This window comes from Triticum aestivum, chromosome 3B (genome assembly GCF_018294505.1).
Source record: "Triticum aestivum cultivar Chinese Spring chromosome 3B, IWGSC CS RefSeq v2.1, whole genome shotgun sequence".
Taxonomy (NCBI): Eukaryota; Viridiplantae; Streptophyta; class Magnoliopsida; order Poales; family Poaceae; genus Triticum; species Triticum aestivum.
Genome location: NC_057801.1, coordinates 341,344,876 through 341,367,841, shown reverse-complemented (window position 1 = coordinate 341,367,841; position 22,966 = coordinate 341,344,876).

Genomic DNA, 22,966 nt, shown 5'->3' with positions numbered 1-22,966 from the left:
TTTCCGCAGACAACGTTCGCGTGATACCCTTCCAGGATGCGACACAACGGAGACAAAGGCGTAGACGTGCTGCAGGGCCCCGTCCAACAGGTTTCTTTTTAGATTAAGCCCCTGTGTAAACCTTTTCTATTGCCTCTTGTTGCTTAACCATCCCATGGGTTCCATACCCACAGAGGATACTGTCGTTTTGGGCATTTCACCATGACAGATCAATGCACGTACCTGGAAACACATGGCTTATAATGAATGGGAATTCTAGAGCCCATCATATGTCATAAAGTCTGAATACCTTCGAGAGTGTTCGGCATCACGAGTTTGGCCTTATATGCATCAGCTCCGAATCATGTCTTTGGTTAAATGTTAGGTTAGCCTGGCTCCTGGGTTTGCCGCCTTACGTTCCGTTATTATCGGCTAAGGTGGCCAAAGGAGAACTACTACGATTGTGCCCTAGTTATTCCGGATGAGCACCTCAGTAGAGAAAGCCGAAAACAGACCATCATGGTAAAGCGAGAGACTGGTCAACCACTCGACAACTCACCAAAATCTTTAGGATTCCTCCGCATTAACGAAGGGCCATTTCCCGGCCAGGTACATACGCGCCCGTATTCGGATGCATGCGATGGTACCAGGGGCTACATATTAGCCCCACGTTAGAATCCCGTGGCTAAGCGAAAGTGTTACAGCTATATAGTCCGATTGCCTAGTTCGTCCTGTGATCACCTCCTTAATGGACCAAGACATTGGATCAAGTGTGATTAAGCATATTTTTTTGCGAACACCCCCGTATTGTATGTGTGGGGGCTGAAGCCAACGACTGCTAACTTTCGGATTACATATTTATATATACATATATATAAACGGCCGCACAGGGGAAATAATCATATTCTCAGGCAAATAGTATAAATCTAGCCTCATAACCAAAATAAACATTGTTTTTACAATAATTTTGTTCATCATTCGAACAAAACATTCTTCGAGCACTGCGCCTCTATTAGGCGGGCAGCTTCCGTGACCTGCACCAAGTAGTCGGGGCAGATGGACGACGACCGACGAGGCCGCGGCAGCGCTGGTCCGGCGGCTCGGCGAGGGGTCGCCGGCGGCGGGGACGGGAATCAGCGGCGGGCGGCCGGGCGGCAGAGGCACGGGGACCCGAACGCTGGCGGCGGGGCGTAGCGGCGGGCGCGACCGGGCTCGCATGAGCCCGCTATGGACTCGGCGGGTCGCGGCCGCGGGGTGACGGCGGCAGGCAGGTGGCAGCTCCGGATTGGGCAGGGGCGGAGGTGGACATGTCCGGGTGCGGGATGGACATGTCCAGCGGCGAGAGGTGGAAGAAGACTAGGGTTTGATCCGAAATTTCAGGGGGAGGCACCTATTTATAGGTAGATGGAGCTAGGAGACTCCAAATGAGGAGCGATTTTCGGCCACGCGATCGTGATCGAACGACCGTGAGCATGGAGGGGTTTTGGATGGGTTATTGGGCTGTTTGGAAGGGTGTTGGGCTGCACACAAAAGAGGGCTTTACGGTACGCCGGTTATCCGTTGGAGTATCAAACGGACTCCAAATGGCACGAAACTTGACAAGCGGTCTGCCGGTGGTGTACCAAGGCCGCTTTGAAAACCTCGGTCCATTCCGAGAATGTTTAACACCCTCTCACAACAGGAGACAAAAGGGGAACGCCGGAGGGCATAGGAGTGTAGGATTGCAAAAAGGACAACGGGGAAAATGCTCGGATGCAAGAGACGAACACGTATGCAAAATGAGATGCACATGATGACATGATAAAATGCAACAGCAAGCAAATGACATGGCAACGACGGTGAATAACTGGCAGACACCTGGCGCATCGAATCCGGGGTGTTACAACTCTCCTCTACTAACAAGAGATCTCATCCCGAGATCTTAGGACCGAGACGGAAGGGAAAAGGGATGAGGTGAAACAAGATCTCAAGAGAAGAAGCAAAGAATCGAGAGCACTCGAGAAGAAGAGAGGAACGACGAGAATGACGAGAATCGAAAGCTCACGGAATCAGATAGACTATGAAACCACTCCGGTTAGAACGAGATAAGAAACGAATAAGACTGAAAGGATTTAGGCAGCACTCCGGCTGAAGATGGAAGGAATAGAACACGAGCTTGAGAGGATGGAATGATACTTGATGAGGACATGACATAAAACCTCCGGGAAGAATTGAAAAAGTTGAATGCAAAGAACGGAGAAGAAAATGACAACTTGTGCCATGAATTAAATTGAAAAACATCCTTAGAAGGAAGGTTTAAACGGAGTTGTTGAGAAAATCAACAACGAAAAGAATAAGCTTGTTGTGGTCTTGTGGTAACATCTCAAGATCATAAGGTGATAACCGGCCACAAACGGAAATGATTGGATAGCTGAGAAGAACGAAGAAATGCAAAACTCCACTTCAAAATAATACGGAGAATTAATTGCACTTTGAGATGCGAGAAGAAAAGACACTTGAACTCCTCCAACAAAATCTTGATGAACTCTTGAAGAATGGATTAAATCATGAAGAACCACCATGAAGGACTCCAGTGACAAAAGGATGATGAGATAGAATGGAGGAAGAAAGAATAAGATGAGCCTTGTGGTGATTTAGATGGGGGTTCCGACGAAATGGCCCAAGAAATTTGAACTCCAAAAAAAGAAAAGATGAAAACACTTGGAACTAGAATTTATTCATCACGAACAAACTCCAAAGGAAGGCATTACTCACTTGGATGAAACAAGAATAAGATTTATTGTATGCTTATCCTCATCAAATTAAATTGATGGCAAGCAATGGATTTTGCATACTACTTATTCTTCTTGAAAAGGATTAAGAGGGGGGGGGATATATGGCGCAAAACTTGAGAAAGTCTTCATGAACCACCGGTAGGATTCGAAAGAACGAATGGATTAAAATGATAATCGAGGAAAAATAATCTTGAACGAACCACCGTAAGAATTCGAAAATTACTGATGAAAGAGGATGAATCACCGGGATAATTGGATAATGGTAGCTGAAATGTGAGGACGAAGAATTCTTCTGGAACGATGGCCTCCGGTGAAAAGAAATGGAAAAAAACTCCTGACATACACCGGATGGGTAAGAGAACAATATCTGACAAATGGAATAATTCGAGAGGGTAGCATGAAACTAGAACCATGAATCTTTGAAAGAACATACAAGATTTAGAAGGGACTCTTCTTCGGTCTTCAAATGACGACAGAAAACACCATCAAAATTGCTAAGATACTTCGGGAGAATGAAAAGCAGAGGGGTTGAGCCCACATGAAAAGAACTTGAAAGCGATCTTGGGGAAGGCATGTGACCGAGGAAACTCATTCTTACGTCACACTTGAAAAGAATTTGAGAATAACCCCGGGAGAACTAGAAGAGTCCGCTAAGATCCTGGGAAAAGACCTGTGGGTTAGGGCCCACTGAAGAGAAAAACACCGTTGGAAAGGGATGTTGAACAGATAGATGATGCACCAGAACAATTTAAATATTTGAATGAGGTGACAACCTCGAATTAATTGGAACACAGACGAATCTCTTGAGGTGTCTTGAGCACTCTGAAAAGATAAACTGGCGAGAGGCGAACGAGCAAGGGGAAAACATTTGAGCCGAGGAAAAGAATATGATCAACACCGAAAAAGTTGAATTGAATCCACCAGAAAAGAAAAGAGATGAAGAATGTCAAACGAGACGAGAATTCACCGGTTGGAATAATTGACGGAAGACTGAAGAGACTCCGTACGAATGAAATTGATGCTCGAAATAGACTCAGGCTCCGGGAAGAAGAGGGTGGGAGGGCGGGAAAACAAAGACAACTTGGAAGGGGGAACCGACGAAATCTTGAAGAGAAAACACCGGTTGAAATCATTGAGGAAAGAAAGCAAGGACTTCACATGAGTAGGCGGGAGTCAAGGCGGCAGCGGGGCAGATGGACGATGGCGGACGAGGCCGCGGCGGCGCTGGTCCGGTGGCTCGGCGAGGGGTCGCCGGCGGCGGGGACGGGAACCGGCGGGGGCGACTGGGCAGCGGAGGTGCGGGGACCCGAGCGATGGCGGCGGGGTGCTTCGGCCCGCGGGGCGCGGCGGCGGGCGCGACCAGGCTCGCACGTCCCGGCGATGGGCTCGGCGCGCCGCGGCTGCGGGGCGACGGCGACGGACAGGTGCCAGCTCCGGATTGGGCAGGGTCGGAGGCGGACATGTCCGGGCGTGGGATGGACATGTCCAGCGGCGAGAGGTGGAAGAAGACTAGGGTTTGATCCAAAATTTCAGAGGGAGGCACCTATTTATAGGTAGAGGGAGCTAGGAGACTCAAAATGAGGGGCGGTTTTCGGCCAAGCGATCGTGATCAAAAGACCGAGAGCATGGAGGGGGTTTGGATGGGTTATTGGGCTGTTTGGAAGGGTGTTGGGCTGCACACAAAAGAGTGCTTTACGGTACCCCGGTTAATCGTTGGAGTATCAAACGGACTCCAAATGGCACGAAACTTGATAGGCGGTCTACTGGTGGTGTACCAAGGGCTCTTGGCAAACCTCGGTCCATTCTGAGAATGTTTAACACCCGCTCACAAAAAGAGACAAAAGGGGAACGCGAGAGGGCATAGGAGTGTCGGATTGCAAAACGGACAACGGGGAAAATGTTCGGATGCAAGAGACGAACACATATGCAAAATGAGATGCACATGATGACATGATAAAATGCAACACGCAAGCAAATGACGTGGCAACGACGGTGAATAACTGGCAGACACCTGGCGCATCGAATCTGGGGTGTTACAAGATCCTGGCCCGCTATAATGGTGGCCTCCATGTCCGTCCAATAGGCTTTAACGCGGGCAAGAGCAATCTGTGGACCTTCTATGCACGTCGACTTTCTCATGGCATCGATCCGGGGCACGGCTCCAAGGAATTGTTGCACCAAGACAAAGTAACTGTCTGGCTTAGGCCCCTTTGGCCAAATATGGTCTATTACAGACCGCATTGCAAGCCCGGACAGCCTATGGAGCTCCACTACAGCGGCCATCTTGCCACTTAACGGCAGCGGGCGAGTGGGAGCATGGAATTGTGACCAGAAAAGCTTCTCCACTTCCTTATCCCCTTGATCTTTGAAGAACTTGGCAGCGTCAGCGGCACTCTTTGCTAGATCCGCATATGCATCCGCCGGACACCAGCGCCCATCCAGGGGAGCGTAGTTCGGATCGAAAAACTTCGTCCGCAGCAAATAGCAGCTCCCAGCCACGATTTTATCGGCCTATCGAAGCTCCTCCTGTGCACCCCTGAGCTCGGTCCGGATTTCCTTGGTGGCATTCAGTGCCTTTGGTCAGTTCGGCCGAATTATCCTCATGTTCCTTTTTAAGGAGCTCATACCGGTCAGCGGCACTTTTTAACTCAATATCCATTTTGGCTATCTTTTCCTCACTTCGGTGATGAGCAGCCTGTTCGGCCCTCAATTCCTTGGCCGCCTTTAGGGCAGCCGCATTGCTCACCCGAGCTTGTTCCTTGGCTTGAGCAAGTTCCACCCTCAGGGCCTCCATGGCAGCAGTACCATCTGTAGTCCAAACATATTACATCAATATCATGCCACCTTCATATTTTCCCTATACAAGGGAAGGCATGACACATACCTTGTGATTTGTCCAGCCGCTCATTCACCAGTGTGATATCGGCATCAATCGATCCAATTTGCCTTGTTAGTTTGGCAACTTCAACGGACTGGCCGGCGTGTAGACCCACAGGTACCTGCACACATTTACAACACTATTATTGGTTTATGATCCCCCGTTTGCCACCTAGGGCGGGCAACCAAAGTCTCACGGGCTACTATCTATATGGAGCACACCTAGCGCGTGCCTTACAACCAAAGAAATAGTGTATTCTCCATTACATACCTCAAAGCCTCTGAGCAGGCTTGTGAATGCTTCATTCAAACCACTTGTAGCGGATGAAATCTTCTTGAGCACCGCGCTTGTTAATGAGCGGTGCTCCTCCGAGAGCGCAGCTCGCTCCAGCAAGCCCGTCAGTACGTCCGGCCGGACATCGAACTACGCCGGACTCTTCCCATCACCCCCCATTGTAGCCAAATGCTCTGGGTGCAGGGCGGCTGATGAATTGACTTCCGGCTTCGGTAGATCCGGACTCCTACGTGACGACACCTCGGTGTCGCCCGCTCCATGAGTCGGAGAAGGGGGTGGGGTCTCGCTCTCGATCATCTCCGAAGGAAGGTCCCCCGAAGACGAACCCTGTTGAGAGGAGCTGCTGGCCGGACTGCAAAAAGTTGAATCCTGGTTATTGATCTAGGAGAAACATAGTACCTTCGGATTGTAGATTGACTTACAGCTCGGTGGAGGGCTGGCTCGTTGGAGGGCATGGTGCCGGGAGGATGCACGTCAGGGCAAGGCCCCCTGGGGATGTCTTTTTCCCTAATTTGGGCATCTCCGCCTCCAAATCTTCGGAGGCGGCCCTCTTCTTCCCGCGCGGGGAGGAGACCTTAGCGTCCCCTCCCCGACTATCCTCCTTGGTGGAGGTAAAAATTCCCCCTGTTCGGATGCATAGCATGTGGGGATCGGTTTCTTCGTTCCTCCCCTTGTCTTTCCCCTAGGGCATTCTGCTGAGTACTCGGTCAAGCATCTTGGCCATGGTCGGGGCGGGCGAGCCTTCGGGAAGTGGCGCCGGACACGTGATTCTCTCCGCCTTGTTGAGCCATTCCTAGACGCAGATGATTTTTCAGAATAAACAATCATGACAAATACAAAACAGGGTGTCCGGTATCAAGGCTACTTACTTGAGTATCTAGGCGGTTGCAGGTTAGGCCCGCATCCTCGGTGGTGTCCGGACACACTACTTTCTGTCCGAAGAATAATTTGCACATATCTTTGAGCTTCAAGCCGAAGAAGTGCTTGACAGTCCGCGGACCCTCCGGATTGAACTCCCACATCCGAAGAGGCCGGCATTGGCATGGCGACATCCGTCGGATTAACATCACTTGCATTATGCTGACAAGGTTAATGTCCCCCTCAAGAAGCTCCCGGATGCGATTCTGCAGTACTGGTACATTACCAGCGGTCCCCCAATTCTTTCCTACGTCTGTCCAAGTCACCAACTGTGACGGAGGGACCGAACGAAACTCGGGGGCAGCCACCCACTTTGTGCCTCTAGGAGCCGTGACATAAAACCACCTCCGTTGCCATACATCGGATACTTCTGGGAAAGAACCCTCTGGCCATGGGGCATTGGTGTTTCTGCTTATTACGACACCTCCGCACTCCACATGTCGCCCCTCAATCATCTTTGGTGTCACATTGAAGGTCTTGAGCCATAAGCCGACGTGTGGGGTGACGTGGAGAAAAGCCTCACACACGATAATGAACGACGAGATATGGAGGATAGCGTCTGGAGCCAGATCATGAAAATCCAACCAATAATAGATCATGAGCCCCTCACAAAGGGATCGAGGGTGAAGCCCATGCCGCGGAGGAAGTGCGGGACAAAAACGACGCACTCATTAGGCTCCGGTGTGGGGATGACCTACCCTAGAGCAGGAAGCCTGTGTTGGATGTCGGCGGTCAGGTATCCGACCTCCCTATGTTTCGCAATGTCGTCCTCTTGAATCGAGGAGGCCATCCACTGGCCTTGAAGGACGGATCCGGACATGTTGGAGGATCTGGGGTGTTGAAGCTTGGGTTTCGGGTGTTAGAACTCGAGGTGCAAGAAGGCGCGAGGAAGGTGGAAAAGAGGCATAGGCCTCGACCCCTTTTATAAAGGGGATGAATATCAAGAGTACTTGGTGTGGCTGTTTGAGGCTTATCTAAAAAACACACGAGGTAATACCAATGGCCGTCATGGGGTCACGCACGCCCATATTAATGGAAAATCCCGTAATAAGAGGAACACGATCTCTGCCTCGACGGGACGTGCCAATAAAACCGCCTCGTAACACGAGTTTAGGTGGGGTAAGAAACGCCGGTCCGCATTGGACCAGGCCATGATGCAAGGGCACGTCGCCCGAAAATTGCCAGCGGATCGGGTTTATGCTATGTGAAGATCATTTTATAGATCCGGACACGGTCTACGTGTTCGCTAACCACTTTGGAGTATTCAGAGAAGGAACCCGCCTTGCAATGCTGAAGACAATACTGCGCATCGGACTCATCGTCATTGAAGCCTGGTTCAGGGGCTACTGAGGGAGTCCTGGATTTGGGGGTATCTGGACAGCCGGACTGTGTATAACGTCTGGACTATTGAAGCGTGAAGATACAAGACTCAAGACTTCGGCCCGTGTCCGGATGGGACACTCCTTTGCGTGGAAGGCAAGCTTGGCGATCTGGATATTATATTTCTTTCCTTGTAACTGACTCCATGTAAACCCTAGCCCTCGCTGATGTCTATGTAAACTGGAGAGGTTGGTCCTTAGAAGGTCGATCACAATTACAATCATACCATCATAGGCTAGCTCTTAGGGTTTAGCCTCTACGATCTCGTGGTAGATCTACTCTTGTACTACCCATATCATCAATATTAATCGAGCAGGAAGTAGGATTTTACTTCCATCGAGAGGGCCCAAACCTGGGTAAACATCTGTGTCCCTTGCTTCCTGTTACCATCAGCCTTGACGCACAGATCGGGACCCCCTACCCGAGATCCGCCGGTTTTGACACTGACAGTGGGTTCATCATGGTGAAGCTGTGAACGTCAATGTTATTGACTACGTGGAAGCAGCAGATCACCATCTTGATCTGCCTGATGCTCAGGTGGAAGAGGAGGAGGAGGTGGTGGTGGCGGAGCCAGTGAGTTTGACCAAAATTGAAACCATGCTACGAAATGCTCGTGCATTCCTTGAATTTCACCTGCAGAAGAAGAGCGGTGGGCCCGCATGTTGGAGCAATGCAACTTTGCTGTCACCCCAGGAAATAAGCTATCAGTATTCTCAGCTAGGGTCACCTTTCTTCAGGTGAAGACATCTGAGCGGATGACCAACAAATCATTCGATGCGATGTTGGCTGCTTTCCGCAAATCTTTCCCAGATGCGTCTGAGCTACCACACACCTACAATAAAATGAATAATTATCTTCGTGCAGTTGGAATTGGATATAATATGATCCATGTTTCTAAGAATAATTGTGTTCTGTTCCGGAAGGATTATGCCAACTTAAGTGAATGCCCGAAATGCAAATCATCAAGATGGAAAGATGGCGATGTTGTGAAGAGGATTCCTCATAATGTTCTGAGACATTTTCCAATTACACCAAGATTGCAGAGGTTGTTTCATGATGCTGAAACAAGAGAGGGTGTACTGTGGGATTCTAGGAACCAGGAGTACAGAGATCAGAATGTAATGAGCCATCCATCTCATGATAGTGAGTGGAAAAGCTTCAATGATAAACACAAAGTGTTTGCTGCTGACCCGAGAAACATTAGACTTGGCTTAGCTTCAGATGGATTTAACTCATTTGGCCACCAGAGCGCCACATATAGCATGTGGCCAGTGCTTGTTATCCCTTACAACATGCCTCCAAATGTCTGCACCAAAGAATCAAACTACATGATGGCCTTGCTCATCCCAGGTCCAAAAAGTCCTGGAAACGATTTTGATTTGTTCATGGAGCCTCTTGTGGAGGAACTTCAACAGATATGGAAGGGTGTTCTCACTCGAGACCTATATAGCAGCTCACCAGCTGATTTCTTTCTGCGTGCTGTTCTAATTTGTTGCATCCATGATTATCCGGCTTTGGGCACTATGTCAAGGCGAACGACACATGGTTACAATGCATGTGTTCGCTGTGATAGGAATCCACTGTCATACGCAATACTTAGCAAGATCTGTTACATTGGACACCGCCATTTCCTTGCCAAGGACAAGTCGCATCCTAGAAAATACCGAAGATATGTGTTCAATGCAAAGCATGAAAACCGTGATGCACCAAAGAGGCTCACCGTCGATGAGTTGCAAGAGGAATTAGAGAAGCTCAGGCATATTACACCAGGAAATCATCCTGGTAATGGTAGCGGCAAAAGGAAGCATGGCACGATAGAAGAGAGATTATTGTTTACCCGCAGGTCCACTTTGTGGGACTTGCAGTATTGGAAAGATTTGGATCTGCGGCATAATCTTGATGTGATGCAAATCGAGAAAAATATATGTGACAGCATCATCGGCACACTTCTTAACATTGAAGGAAAGACAAAAGATACCTTAAAATCTAGGATTGATTTGACACACCTGGGTATCAGAAAGGATTTGCAGGTGCAAGATGAAGGTAAACCACGGGATATGGCACCAGCTGTGTACGTCTTGGACAAGGTAAAAAGAAAAGAATTCTGCAAGGTCCTGTGACGTGTGAGATCCCCACATGGATTTGCTTCCAACCCTAAAAGTAGAGTCAGTGCAGATGGAAACAAGGTACAAGGGTTGAAAACTCATGACTGTCATGTCCTACTTCAAAGGGTTTTACCTGTTATCCTTAGAGGATTGGGCCGCCCTGACTTATACAGAGTAGTTGCAGAGTTGGGACAATTCTTTAGGGAACTCTGCAGTACAAATATCAGGATAGATGCTTTGGAGCGTCTTAGAGACAAGATACCAACTATCCTATGCGACCTTGAGAAGATATATCCTCCAGCCTAATTTGATGTGATGGTGCATTTGGCTGTTCATCTACCTGATGAGGCACTACTTAGAGGTCCAGTATAGTATGGCTGGATGTACCAAAATGAAAGGCGGCTAGGCACTTTCAAGGGCTATGTTAGGAATAGAGCTAGACCCGAGGGTTCCATTGCAGAGGCCTACATTGCTATAGAAGCATTGAAATTCTGCTCAAAATACATTGAAACAGCTGATCAGCTTAGCAAAGAGGTGGCTGAAGACAATCCCGGGCTCAATGTTTTTGATTATTCTGTTCGAGTTATAGGGAAGAGTCTACAAGAGGACAAACCTAAATATTTGGACAAAATGGTTTGGTATGTGTTGAATAACTGTCTTGAGATACTACCTTATATCAAGTAAGTGCAGTACTATAGCTTATACATTGTAATCTACTAAACTTGCAGGACATTCTTATATATTTAGATGTTTGACGCGATCACTATGTTGTGCAACATCTACAAAGAGGAGTTACTGCCGCAAAATCCAAGAAACATTGACAAACTGGTTATGGCAGGATTTGCGAAATGGTTCAAGAACCATGTAAGCTTTTGAAGTGCACTGTCAGTTTTTTTAATATATTGAGTACATAAGATGATCAGCTTGTCTATTTTCTAACCATAGGTTAAGAAGATGCGCGAGGATGGGCAGGCAGTTGATGATGCCCTTTACTCACTAGCAATGGGTCCTTATACTCCGGTAAGACATTGTGAATCTTGCGTTGTTGGAGATGTGCGCTACAACACCCTTGCATGAGACGAAGGCAGGAAGACACAAAACAGTGCCATCATGAGCATGGATACGTATGAAAAAGAGACAATTGAAATGTATGCTAACATAACAGACATTGTTCAGTTGCAGTATATCTCCAGTTTCGAGGATCATCGGTGTGTGGTTCTGTTGTGTTGTTGTTGGTATAACCTGTTTTCTAGGTTCGCAAAACCCAGAGCTGATGATTATTTCAAATCCATCAATGTCATGGCGGCATACCAGAACAACGAGCCTTTTATTTTGGCAAATCAAGCAACACAGATATTTTTCTTGGAAGACACATTTGCATGTAGCGATGACTGGAGAGTATTGCAAAGGTATGAACAGAGGAATTCATTTAATGAAGTTGCACAACAAGATGATGCTTACACTGCTCCTGATGTACAAGATAACACAGATGTTCCTAATATCTTTGAGAACCATCACGTCAATGACGCCGGTGAAAAGATTGTTTGTGGTGCTGTGGACATACAAGAGTTGATCAAGAAGAAGCCAACGTTCGAGGACGTTGAGGACAAAGAAGAAGATGACACCGTGGGGAATTACGATTCAGACTGATACACATGGCGAAGATGTTGACGCTGCTGATATGGATGATGATTACATTGCCTTTGTCGTATTTGCCTGTCAGAAGGCCTTTTTTTGTCTACTATGTGAAATTGTGTTTGCTATGACAACTGAAACCTGATGAACATGTTGTTTAGTATTTTGCTGTGAGAACATCACTTGTTATGTATGCTTATTTGTGTTTGGTGATTGTATGACAACTAAAACATGATGACATTGTTGTTTAGTTGTACTCATATTTGGCTGTGAAACTTGAATTTGATGACACAATTTGCTGTTGGACTGCAATTTGCTCGACGTCTTCGAATGAGAACAAATCTGACCCGACAGGGCCTCTGCTATTTATTTATTTATATGAGCAGAAGGGGATACCCCCTGATTTCCATTAATAGAAATCATTAGATGTTCACAACACTACGCCTATCCTGCTACACAGGTTTCTTTCGTTACTAGTTTCAGCAAAGTGCTCATGTCGTAGCCACTGAATACATCACGAGTGCTACATACACTTCAAATAAAGAGACAATCATCCTACAGAGCACATCAATTTTCCCATTATCTTCACAAGTTCTTTCATCTCCTCATTGCTGTCAAGGCCGTTGAGCAGCTGTTGCTTGGCCATGATCAGAGGAACTGCATCATTAACCTTCTGCTATGCATCTTCCTCTTCTGTCGTTCCTTCAGTTACTTGTCCAACACCCCAACCTGCTGGTATTGGGATTCCTCGGCTAACCAAATAATCAGTGTAGTTGCATTCCCTACATCAGCAACTTCCCAAAAATACAAATCACACGAAACATCCCTTTTTTGCATGAACCAAATTGGAAGATCATCAACCAAACTATTCAAAAAATCAGCAACTGAAAGCAGCAGAACAGCACTTAAACATATTATTACCCCATGATTTGGGCATTTGTAGAAGACTCGGCCAGGGTTGCGGCTGGTGGTTGAGACGCGACATATGACTCCGCGTGATTTGCAGCAGTGGCACCACACCAACAAAAGCGGGTTGCGATGAGCAATCGGCTATGGTGCGCGTGCCGGCGGGGGTGTGATGAGACCCACAGGCGATGGTACGGGTGGAGAGTTGGCGCATATATGGTTGTTACCTGCTGAAGAGCAGGTGGACGAGCAGCCAACGAACATGGTTGTTGCGGCCAGAGCTTCTGATGCTAGGCAGAGTAAGTAGAGAAGAGGAGAAGCGAACATTGGATATGTCAGTTTCATTACTTTGCAGAGTAGCATAGCACCATATATAGTCACAGTCTAGGTTTGGATTCGAACCAGCTATAGGAGCACGTCTTTCTATATATAAAAAAGTATGCTACTTGGTGTCCTCTTAGTCAACAAACGATTGTGCCAACCTTGACCGTTGGATTGACATTCAACGTCTGTCGCGTTTCTTCAGTCTCTTCTTCCTCGAGCCGCCAAAGCCAAACCAGCACCGGTGGGTCCGCCTGCTCCCGCCTCCCACGGCTCGCTGTGATCTTCCCCGGCTCCTGTTCGTTCCCGTCCGAGGCCTCACCATCGTCCTCCGCCTTGATTCGCTCGCTGCGGTGCCACCCTCTGGTGTTGTCAACATGGTCAACAACCGAGAGGAATAAGGAGATGAATGTGCATGGTGAGGATGACAGTAGGGACCCAGAAGCATGCGCAGTAATTTTATTTTTTTGGGACGGAGAAGGGTATCAACTGGGTTGTGCGGGACCCATGGCCCGTCTAGCCCAGGCTTTTATTTCATATGTTTAGCACATGACCAGCCCAGTTTGTTTTTTTTCCTTTCTGAAAAATGGCTAGCCAGCTATTTGTTTTTTGCATAATAACCAACATAGGCCTACTTGCTTTTCTACACCCTGCTGGGCCGGAAATCTTTCAAGACGAGGAGGGATGCATTTTGCCCAGAAAATGGGCTATAAGTAATAAGAAATGGGTTATAAGTAATAAGAAATGGGCTATAAGTAATAATAAATGGGCTATAAAATGAAAAAATACAGCAAACAGGCAATTAGTTCCAAAATACTATTTTCTTTCGGATTTTGATATTTTCAATTTCATTATTTTTGTGCCGGTAAAATTTCATTGAATTTAAATTCAGGAATATTTAGATTTGAAATTAATTTGAATTTGTTAGAAATTTCGGGTAGTATGCTATTTGGGACAGATTCAGAGGCTGACTTGTGGGTCTACTAGGTTGACGTGTACTTTGGCTTTGTCAACTTAGTCCACAAACGATTTTAGCAGCGGTGACCATTGGACGTTAATCCAACGGCCATGCTGCTTCTTCAATATCTGATCTTCTTGCGCCAGCCGCCCAAACCACCTCCGGTGGGACTGCCTGCTCCCGCCTCCCGTGACCGGCTGTGCTGCCGCACAGGCCGCACCGCCCCACCCTACTTCATTGCTGGCCAGGCCATTCCTCTACTCACCCACACCTGCTGTTATTTTCCGGAGACGGCAGCCAGATCACTAAACTCTCGTACTCCCCATCGTGTGGGCAACCATTGCCGAGTCTTCCCCGGCTCCATGTCATTCCCTTCCTAGGCCTCATCATCGTCCACTGCCATGGTGCTCTCGGTGCGGCATGGTCAACGTGGTCAACGAACGACATCCATCGGCCATGGACTGTACGCGCAAAATAATGATTCCTCCACCTGACAGCTGGGACCCACCGGAAGGGCCTTTGTAATTCATGAAAAAATGTTCCCCCCGCCGACATGTCGGACCCACCAGCTATATCTTCGCACGCAAGGAAGTGCCTCCTTATTATGCACAAAAAAATGAATACCCCCTGCTAGCTGAGACCCACCATAGTGGGAGGATGACTTGTTGGCGAACTAAGTTGACGGGGACGGAGGGCTTTGTCAACTTAGTCAATATGAACGATTCTAGCTCCAGTGACTATACGATGTCCATCCAACGGCCATAGTGCTTCTTCAACCTCTGGTCTTCTTGCTCCAGCCTCCCAAAGCAGCGCCGATCGTGTCGCATGCTCCTGCCTCCTGTGGACAGTTGTGCTTCCGCGGAGGCCTCACCGCTCCTACTATTCCCACCGCAGGCCAGGCTCTGCAGCGACGGCAGCCTCACACTGCAGCCGAACCAGTGAACCCTCGTACTCCTCTCCGTGCGGGCTTCCACTTCCGCTTCTTTCCCAGCTCCGCGTCGTCCCCTTCCTAAGCCTCGCCGTCATCCACCGCCGTGGTGCTCTCGGCGCGGCCTGGTTAACGTGGTCAAGGAACGACTTCCATCGGACGTGGACTGTACGTGGAGAGGCTGACAGCTGGGTCCACGGACGCAGAAAGGAAGTGCCTCCTTATTACGCGGAAAATAATGATTCCTCCACCTGACAACTGGGACCCACTGGACGGGCCACTGTATTTTGTGGAAATAACATTTCCCCCTAGCTGCTGAGACCCACCAGCTTCATCTTCGCGCGTAACGAAGTGCGTCCGGGCAAAAAAAAAACGATTCGCCGCCCTGACTGCTGGGACCCACCAGCAGCACCTTCGCACGCAAGGAAGTGCGTCCGGGCAAAAAAAAACGATTCGCCCCCCTGACTGCTGGGACCCACTAGCTACATCTTCGCAGGCAAGGAAGTGCCTGATAGTCGGGACCCACCTGGTCGAATTGTACGTAGCATTGTCATCCTGGTCGCGAACATGTATGTACATACTGGTCGATGTAGAGGTGCGCACGTGTCATAGTAGAGGCGCACACGTGTCATAGTAGAGGCGCGCACGTGTCGTAGTAGAGGCGCGCACGTAGCATGTACACGTACGTGTAGCGGCCATGGTGCAAGCAAGAAAATACGACCACGTATGTGTACATAAGGGCGGGGTCTCGAACGCCTACTCGCACATACCTACGCCCAGGGCTCGTGTACATGGCTGGGTCGGAACGGAGAAACAGTGTCGTCGTCGTGTTCATGGGGAGACAACGGAATGCGCCGTATTCATGGGGAGGCAACGGAATGCGTCGTGTTCATCGAGAGGCAACGGAATGCGTCGTGTTCATCGAGACGCAACGGAACGCGTGGGAGCCAACCAGCTGGGTCGGAGCGGAATGCGTAGTCGTGTTCATCGAAAGGGCTTGGACAGAACAGGCGATGGAAACGAGGCCTGGCGTACCGCAGAACGGAGGAAACGGACCTCCTATGTTTGGAACGGGGTCCTGTTGATCAAGAGGGGTGTGGTGTACCGCAAAACGGAGGAAACAGACCTCCTACGGTCGAAACGGGTGTCCTGTTGATCGGGAGGGGTGTGGCGTACCGCAAAACGGAGGAAACGGACCTCCTACGATCGAAACGGGGGTCCTGTTGATCAAGAGGGGTGTGGCGTACCGCCAAACGTAGGAAACGCACCTCCTACGGTCGAAACGGGGGTCATGTTGATTGGGAGGGGTGTGGCGTACCGCAAAACGGACGAAATGGACTTGTGTTGGAGCGCTACGGTCGAAACGGGGGTCCTGTTCATCAGGAGGGGTGTGGCATACCGCAAGACGAGACTCCACGGGATATTGTTCATCTCCACCGTCGACCTCCTCCAGCCTCCATGGGCTACCGTCGACCTCCTCCGGCCACCACGGGTTCCTGTTCATCCAGCCTCCACCGCGCGCTACTCCAGTGGCTACTGTTCAACCACCCCTCCACGGGCACCCCTCCACCATCTACTATTCATCCAGCCCTCCACACCATGGGGTCCTGTTCAACCACCCCTCCATCGTCTACTGTTCATCCAGCTCTCCACACCAAGGGGTCCTGTTCATTCAGAGGCAACGCCACCGCTCACTGTTCATCCAACCCCCCCCCCGCAACGCTCACTCTTCATCCAATTGATCGGCTTTAGTTAGCAGCAATAGAGAAGGAATCGCTCGATCGGGTTTAGTTAACAACCATCGATCGATCGCTCGGGTTCAGTAACGCGTAGCCTGCAGTGCAATCGCTCGGGTTCAGTTAGAGCCCAACGCCTCTCTCGGGTTCATTTAGAGCTAACGCCTCGCACACATGCGTGTACGTGTACGAGAGAAATGCGCATCGCTCGGCCCCCGACCTCCCACCATAATCGGGAACTCCCCGAAATTTGCCTCCCCCTCGCTTCTACCACGGTTTTTTCCGTCATGGACGGCCCAAAGAATGTCATGCAGCTGTGTCTCCGACCCGCCCAGGACGAAAAGCCCATTTTCTGTCATGATTTTCTGTCATAGAAGTAGGATCCCACCACATCTATGATGATACCAGGTTTTGTCACAATTATCGTCATAGAAGTGTCATATGTATGACAGAAAAAAAATCGTTCAGCCCAAAATGTCACAGATGTGTCTTTTTTTTGTAGTGATACATGCTAGACATCTAAGGTTTAGCCATTATGATCTCGAGGTAGATCAACTCTTGTTACCCCTATACTCATCAAAGCCAATCAAGCAGGAAGTAGGTTATTACCTCCATGCAAAGGGCCCGAACCTGGGTAAACATCATGTCCCCTGCCTCCTGTTACCTTCGATCCTTAGACGCACAGTTCGGGACCCCCTACCCGAGATCTATTGGTTTTGACACCAACACTGGGCACTGCACCACTCTCTTCCTTGCCACGTCCTTGGGGTTGTCTCCACTGCCGTGCTTTTCTCTATCCTGATCCATGTCTGGGCTAGCCGGGTTGTGCTCACTCTCTCCCATGGAAGGGACACTGGCTGAGGTTTACTGCTTCCTCCACTTCCCGCTGCACCACTAATGCTGCACTAACCACTTGATTAGCTGCCGCCAAGTATAGCAGCAACGACTCTGGTCGTTTGGGAGCAACCAAAGTGGGCACAGAAGACAAGTATCCTGCAGTGCTGCGTGTGCTTCTGGAGTCCACTTCATGGGTCCTGCCTTCTTTAAAATTTTGAAGAACAGCAAGGTGCGCTTGGCAGACATGGAGATGAACCTACTAAGTGCGGCAACACACCCTGTCAAACGACTCACAACCTTAACTATCTTCGGTGTCTGAATCTGCTCGATAGCCTTGATCTTATAAGGGTTGGCCTCTATCCTGTGGTGGGACACAAATAAGCCAAGTAGCTTGCCGGAGGGAACACCAAACACACACTTCTCCGGGCTCATCTTCAAGTAGATGCTGCACAGATTAGCAAAAGTCTCTTCTAAGTCCTGGATGAGGTTTGATCTATCCTTGGTATTGACCACAATATCATCCATATAAGCTTCTATGTTCCTGTGCAACTGTGATTCAAAACCAATCTGGACTGCCCTTGCAAAAGTGGATCCGACGCTCTTCAACCCGAAAGGCATTCACACGAAGTAGTATGTGCCACATGGGGTGATGAATGAGGTCTTTTCTTCGTCTTCCTTGCACATAAATATTTGGTGGTATTGAGAGTATGCATCCATAAAGGAGAGCAAATCACACCCAGAAGTGTAATCCACAATCTGGTCGATGCGCGGCAAGGGGAATGGGTCCTTCGTGCATGCCTTGTTCAGATCCGTTAAATCTATGCAAAGCCTCCATTTCCCATTAGCCTTGCGCAGGAGAACTGGGTTTGCTAACCATGTTGCATGTAGTACTCCTCTGACAAAACCAGCTGCCTCAAGTTTCTTTCTTTCCTTGGCAATGAACTGCTGCCACTCTAAGGCTTTCGTTTGCACCTTCTACTTGAAGGGTCAGGCATGTGGGCAGATAGCAAGGTGGTGCTCGATTACCTCCCTAGGAACACTTGGGATATCATATGATTTACAGGCAAACACATCGATATTCGCCCACAAGAGGGCAACAAGCACGCTTTCCTATTTTTCATCGAGGGTGGCACTCATAGTAAATGTACCATCAGCACCAGCCAGCCCTACCGGGACCTTTTTCACATAGGGTGCAGCAGCCTTGGGCCTCTTGCTATTGGAACCCTCCGAAAAGTCATCAAGAGGCGCAGCATACTCTAAAGAGGTATGCTTCCCGAATTCCTTGCTGGCATCCCTGCTATCCTTCTTCTTTCCCTTGCTTTCCTTGGCGGGAACTGCGACTTCGGCGGTCTCTACAGTGACATCGTCCCAGTACATCTTATCCACACAAATGGTTGCATCCTTCTCATCTGATGGAATGGAAAGGATGCCCACCGGCCCTAGCATCTTCAAGGTATTGTAGGCATAGTGGGATGCTGCCATGAAATTTGCCAGAGCTGGGCATCCAAGGATTCCGTTGTACGGTAGGGGGAGGTCGACCACATCAAACACAACCTTCTCCATCCGGTAATTCAACTCTCCCCCGAATGTCACTGGCAACATGATCTTTCCCTTAGGACGACTCTTTCCGGGGTTAATTCCTTGAAACGTGCCCGTGATTTTGAGCTCTTCCTCTGATATCTGAAGTTTGCTGATGACCTTTGGGGAAATCAGATTCAACCAGGTCCCGCCGTCAACCAACATCTTTGTGACTTTGAGGTTGTGAATTGTTAGCGAGACCAACAACGGTAAGCACCCTTCCCGCCAGCACCATCCTGACCTCCTTCCTTATCAAGCTTCTCATACCCAGTCCTCTACTTCTTAACGAGTTGTTCAACCTGATGACACTCCTGGAGATCGCGGCACTTGGTCCGATGAATCTTGCAATACAGCCCATCACCTTTCCCAGCATTCTCGGCAGCCGCAGCCTCCCGGCAATCGGTGCACGTGGAAACTTCCTTGCTGGGAGCTTTGGCCTTTGCCTTCTTGCCGGTACTAGGCATACCCGATCCCTCAACGGTCATCACTGCTTTATCCTTGCACTTCTTGTTGTGCTTCTTGTTCTTCTACTTCTGACTGATGGCGTCGTCTTCATCCTTTGAATTGATGTCGACACCATACTCCTCTCCGAGGAGTTTCCTAGCCTCCTCCACCCGAGCACACTTGGCCGTCAAGGTGTAAAGTTCCTTCACAGTCTTGGGCAGCCGAACGTTCACCTTGGAACGTATCTGACGGTTGCGCATGTTGGATTGGAACACGTCTATCACAGTTTTGGGTGGATGTATGGAATATTTTTGTGGACTCAGCTGAACTTCTGCATCCGCAGAGTCTCTCCTTCTTTCTGCTGGAGAAGCTGCAAGTCGCTAGGCCGCCCTAGTTCTTGATGGCCACCCGTTAAGGCACCAATGAACTCATGGCACAGGTCACCCCAGGTCAAAATGGAATTCTCCGGCAGGTGCATTATCCAAGACCTCACATTTGAATTGAGTGCCAAAGGGAAGAAGTTGGCGAACACCTTCTCATCTCTTCCCCCAGCAGCTTGAACAGCGATGGTGTAGATTCTCAAGAACTCTGCCAGGTTTAGCCTCCCATCATACTTCTCTGGTATCTCTGGCTTGAATGTACAAGCGGACGGCCTACGGACTTTCCGTAGCTCTCAAGTGAAGGCAGGGCACAAAAACTCGAAAGATAGGTGCCTGACCCTAACGAGCGCAAGCTCATCAACGTCGGGACCGTCGCGCCCATCAGACTGGTGGAGGGTGTCAAGGTGTTGCTCAATGGTGACGCACGCGCCTTCCCACTGTCTGTCCTCCGGGGCCTGTCGTTGGCCCCGACGCGCTCGAGGGTCGGCTGAGGCCATCGAGACGTCATCAGGCTCTAGGTTGCGTGGCTCCCACACTGGTTTCCGCGGTGGGGATTGAACCGTGGGGGTGGCCCCTTCTGTATGCCCAGCAGCACGGGCTGTTCCTGTCACCTGGGGTGGCCGTGGCGGGCCAGCTCAGTGTGATCCTCCCGCTTCAGTGAAACCAGTCAAGCGTTGGATCGTGGCTTGCCACTCATCCATCTGATCGGTGGCGGCGGAAATCTCAACACCTGTTGGGCCCATGCCATGGCCTCCAAGGTGGTGCTTCGCATAGGTGATGACGACGTAGATCGTAGCGTCGCTCGGCTCCTGGTGGTGCCAACAATGAAAGTGCCATGCCCTCGTTGTTGCGAACCAACCGCTTGGATGGCGTGGTGACAAGGTGGGGGCGCTTGAGTGCCAGCGGCTCCACTAGGCACAACAGCTGGGTTAGCCCGCTTCGGGGGTGGTGCATGCCATGCGATCTTGCCCGCAATGAGAGGGGCCGGAGAGTTGCGATTCGCCCTAGAATGAGCACCACCACTGCGGCTGTGCCCTTCGGCTGGGTGGAGGGGTGCAGACGGAATAATCTCCCCACCTGTACCTCGTGGAGCGTGGCCGATGTGATGTTGTTAATGTTGTCCTTCCCCGGTGCCTACCGCTCCCGCTCCGGCCGTGGGGGAGGCAGTAAAGGCGGCGCCTACATCGACCACATCCCCTGCAGCGTGCACACCTCCTCGCGTCCCCATGGTCCTCGCGACATCGGTGGTCGCAGGCGTAGGGGCCTTCGAGGTGGACGAGTGAGCCACGACTGCAAGCTTCTTATTAGGCGCCATAGTTGATGGAGCCGTCGAGGATGAAAATGGCAATAAAGATGACGCGATGCTTACACCCTCTAGGTATGCACAAGTGATCCCCTTACCTGGCACGCCAAACATGTTGTGGGAAACCAGGACCCACCTATTGGGCCATGAGCCCCTTTGGTTCGGCGGGGCGATGGGCAGGTTGCACGAAGAGCAGACAAGCGTAACACAGCATGTCAGAGATCACACCGGCAGTTTTTACCCAGGTTCAGGCTGCCGCAAGGCATAAAACCCTACTCCTACTTTGGTAGATTGATGCTGGATAATGGTGGAAAATGCAGTGTTCTTGCCCAATAAGGTTGCCTCAGGGTGAGAGAAGCTACGCGCGTATGAATGTGCGAGGGTGCGAATCTTTCTACGGTTGCCATGGGCCTCCTTTTATAGATCAAGGTGTCACCGCAGTGGCAAATCAGTCTTTACATACTGATTAGATACCAAATAGTGCTATCATACCTAACTTTGCAGGTGGACAAAACGCGTTAAATGCGCCACTTAGTATCACATCGCAGCGGGCCCGGGAAACCTTGCCGGACTATTTTTCCAGCTTTGCGCCTGCTTGCTTGACACGTCTCTGTATGGGTGTAAGAAGGAGGTATCTTTCGTAGGAAGTGGCTGCCATGTGGCAGGAAGCAGCCACTTAGTCATTTAGGAGCTTAACACCGCACTGATCGACGAGTTGCGTCGCTGTGAGTTGGTGCAGTGGAGTGTATTGCTTCCGCGAGTGCCGGCAGGCCTGCCGGGTTGACCTGGGGGCTTGCTTCCGGGGCAACCCCGTCCCCGCCAGGCTTGCCTGCCCAGCAAGGGAGCTTTTTCCCTTAGTGATATCTTGGCTTCTCTTGCTTGACTTGTTCTTCTCGACCAGCTCTCTGACTCTTCAAAGAGATGATCCCTTCATGCTTGATCTGATCTTGGTGCTGTAATCTTGTTCTTAGGCCTGTGCATAGTCCAGGCAATGGACCCTGGGTTTGTTGCACCAACATTAAGGATACCAAGACGGGGGCTATTCCTACATGAATAGATCTCGTCTACATCATGTCATCGTTCTTATTGCATTACTCCGTTTCTCCATGAACTTAATACACTAGATGCATGCTAGATAGCGCTTGATGTGTGGAGTAATAGCAGTAGATGCAAGCAGGAGTCGGTCTACTAATCTTGGACGTAATGCCTATATATTGATCATCGCATTGGATATCATGATAATTATTCGATTTACTATCAATTGCCCAATAGTATTTTGTTTACCCACGTGTGCTATTTCTTGAGACAAGCCACTAGTGAAATCTACGACCCCCGGTTCTATTCTTTATCATATTTGCTTTCCGATCTATTATTTGCCAATTTTATTTTCAGATCTGTTATTCCAAAAACCCAAAAATACCTTGCTGCACTTTTTATTTGCATATTTTATTTTGCATTTTATCGAGAGCTATTTATCCAATTTATCACAATTATTATCCCGTCAACTTGCCAATTTCTGACATTGTTACCTAAAAAGGGATTGACAACCCCTCATAAGCATCAGGTTGCAAGTATTTGTTCTTTGTGTGCAGGTACCATTTACATAGTGTTG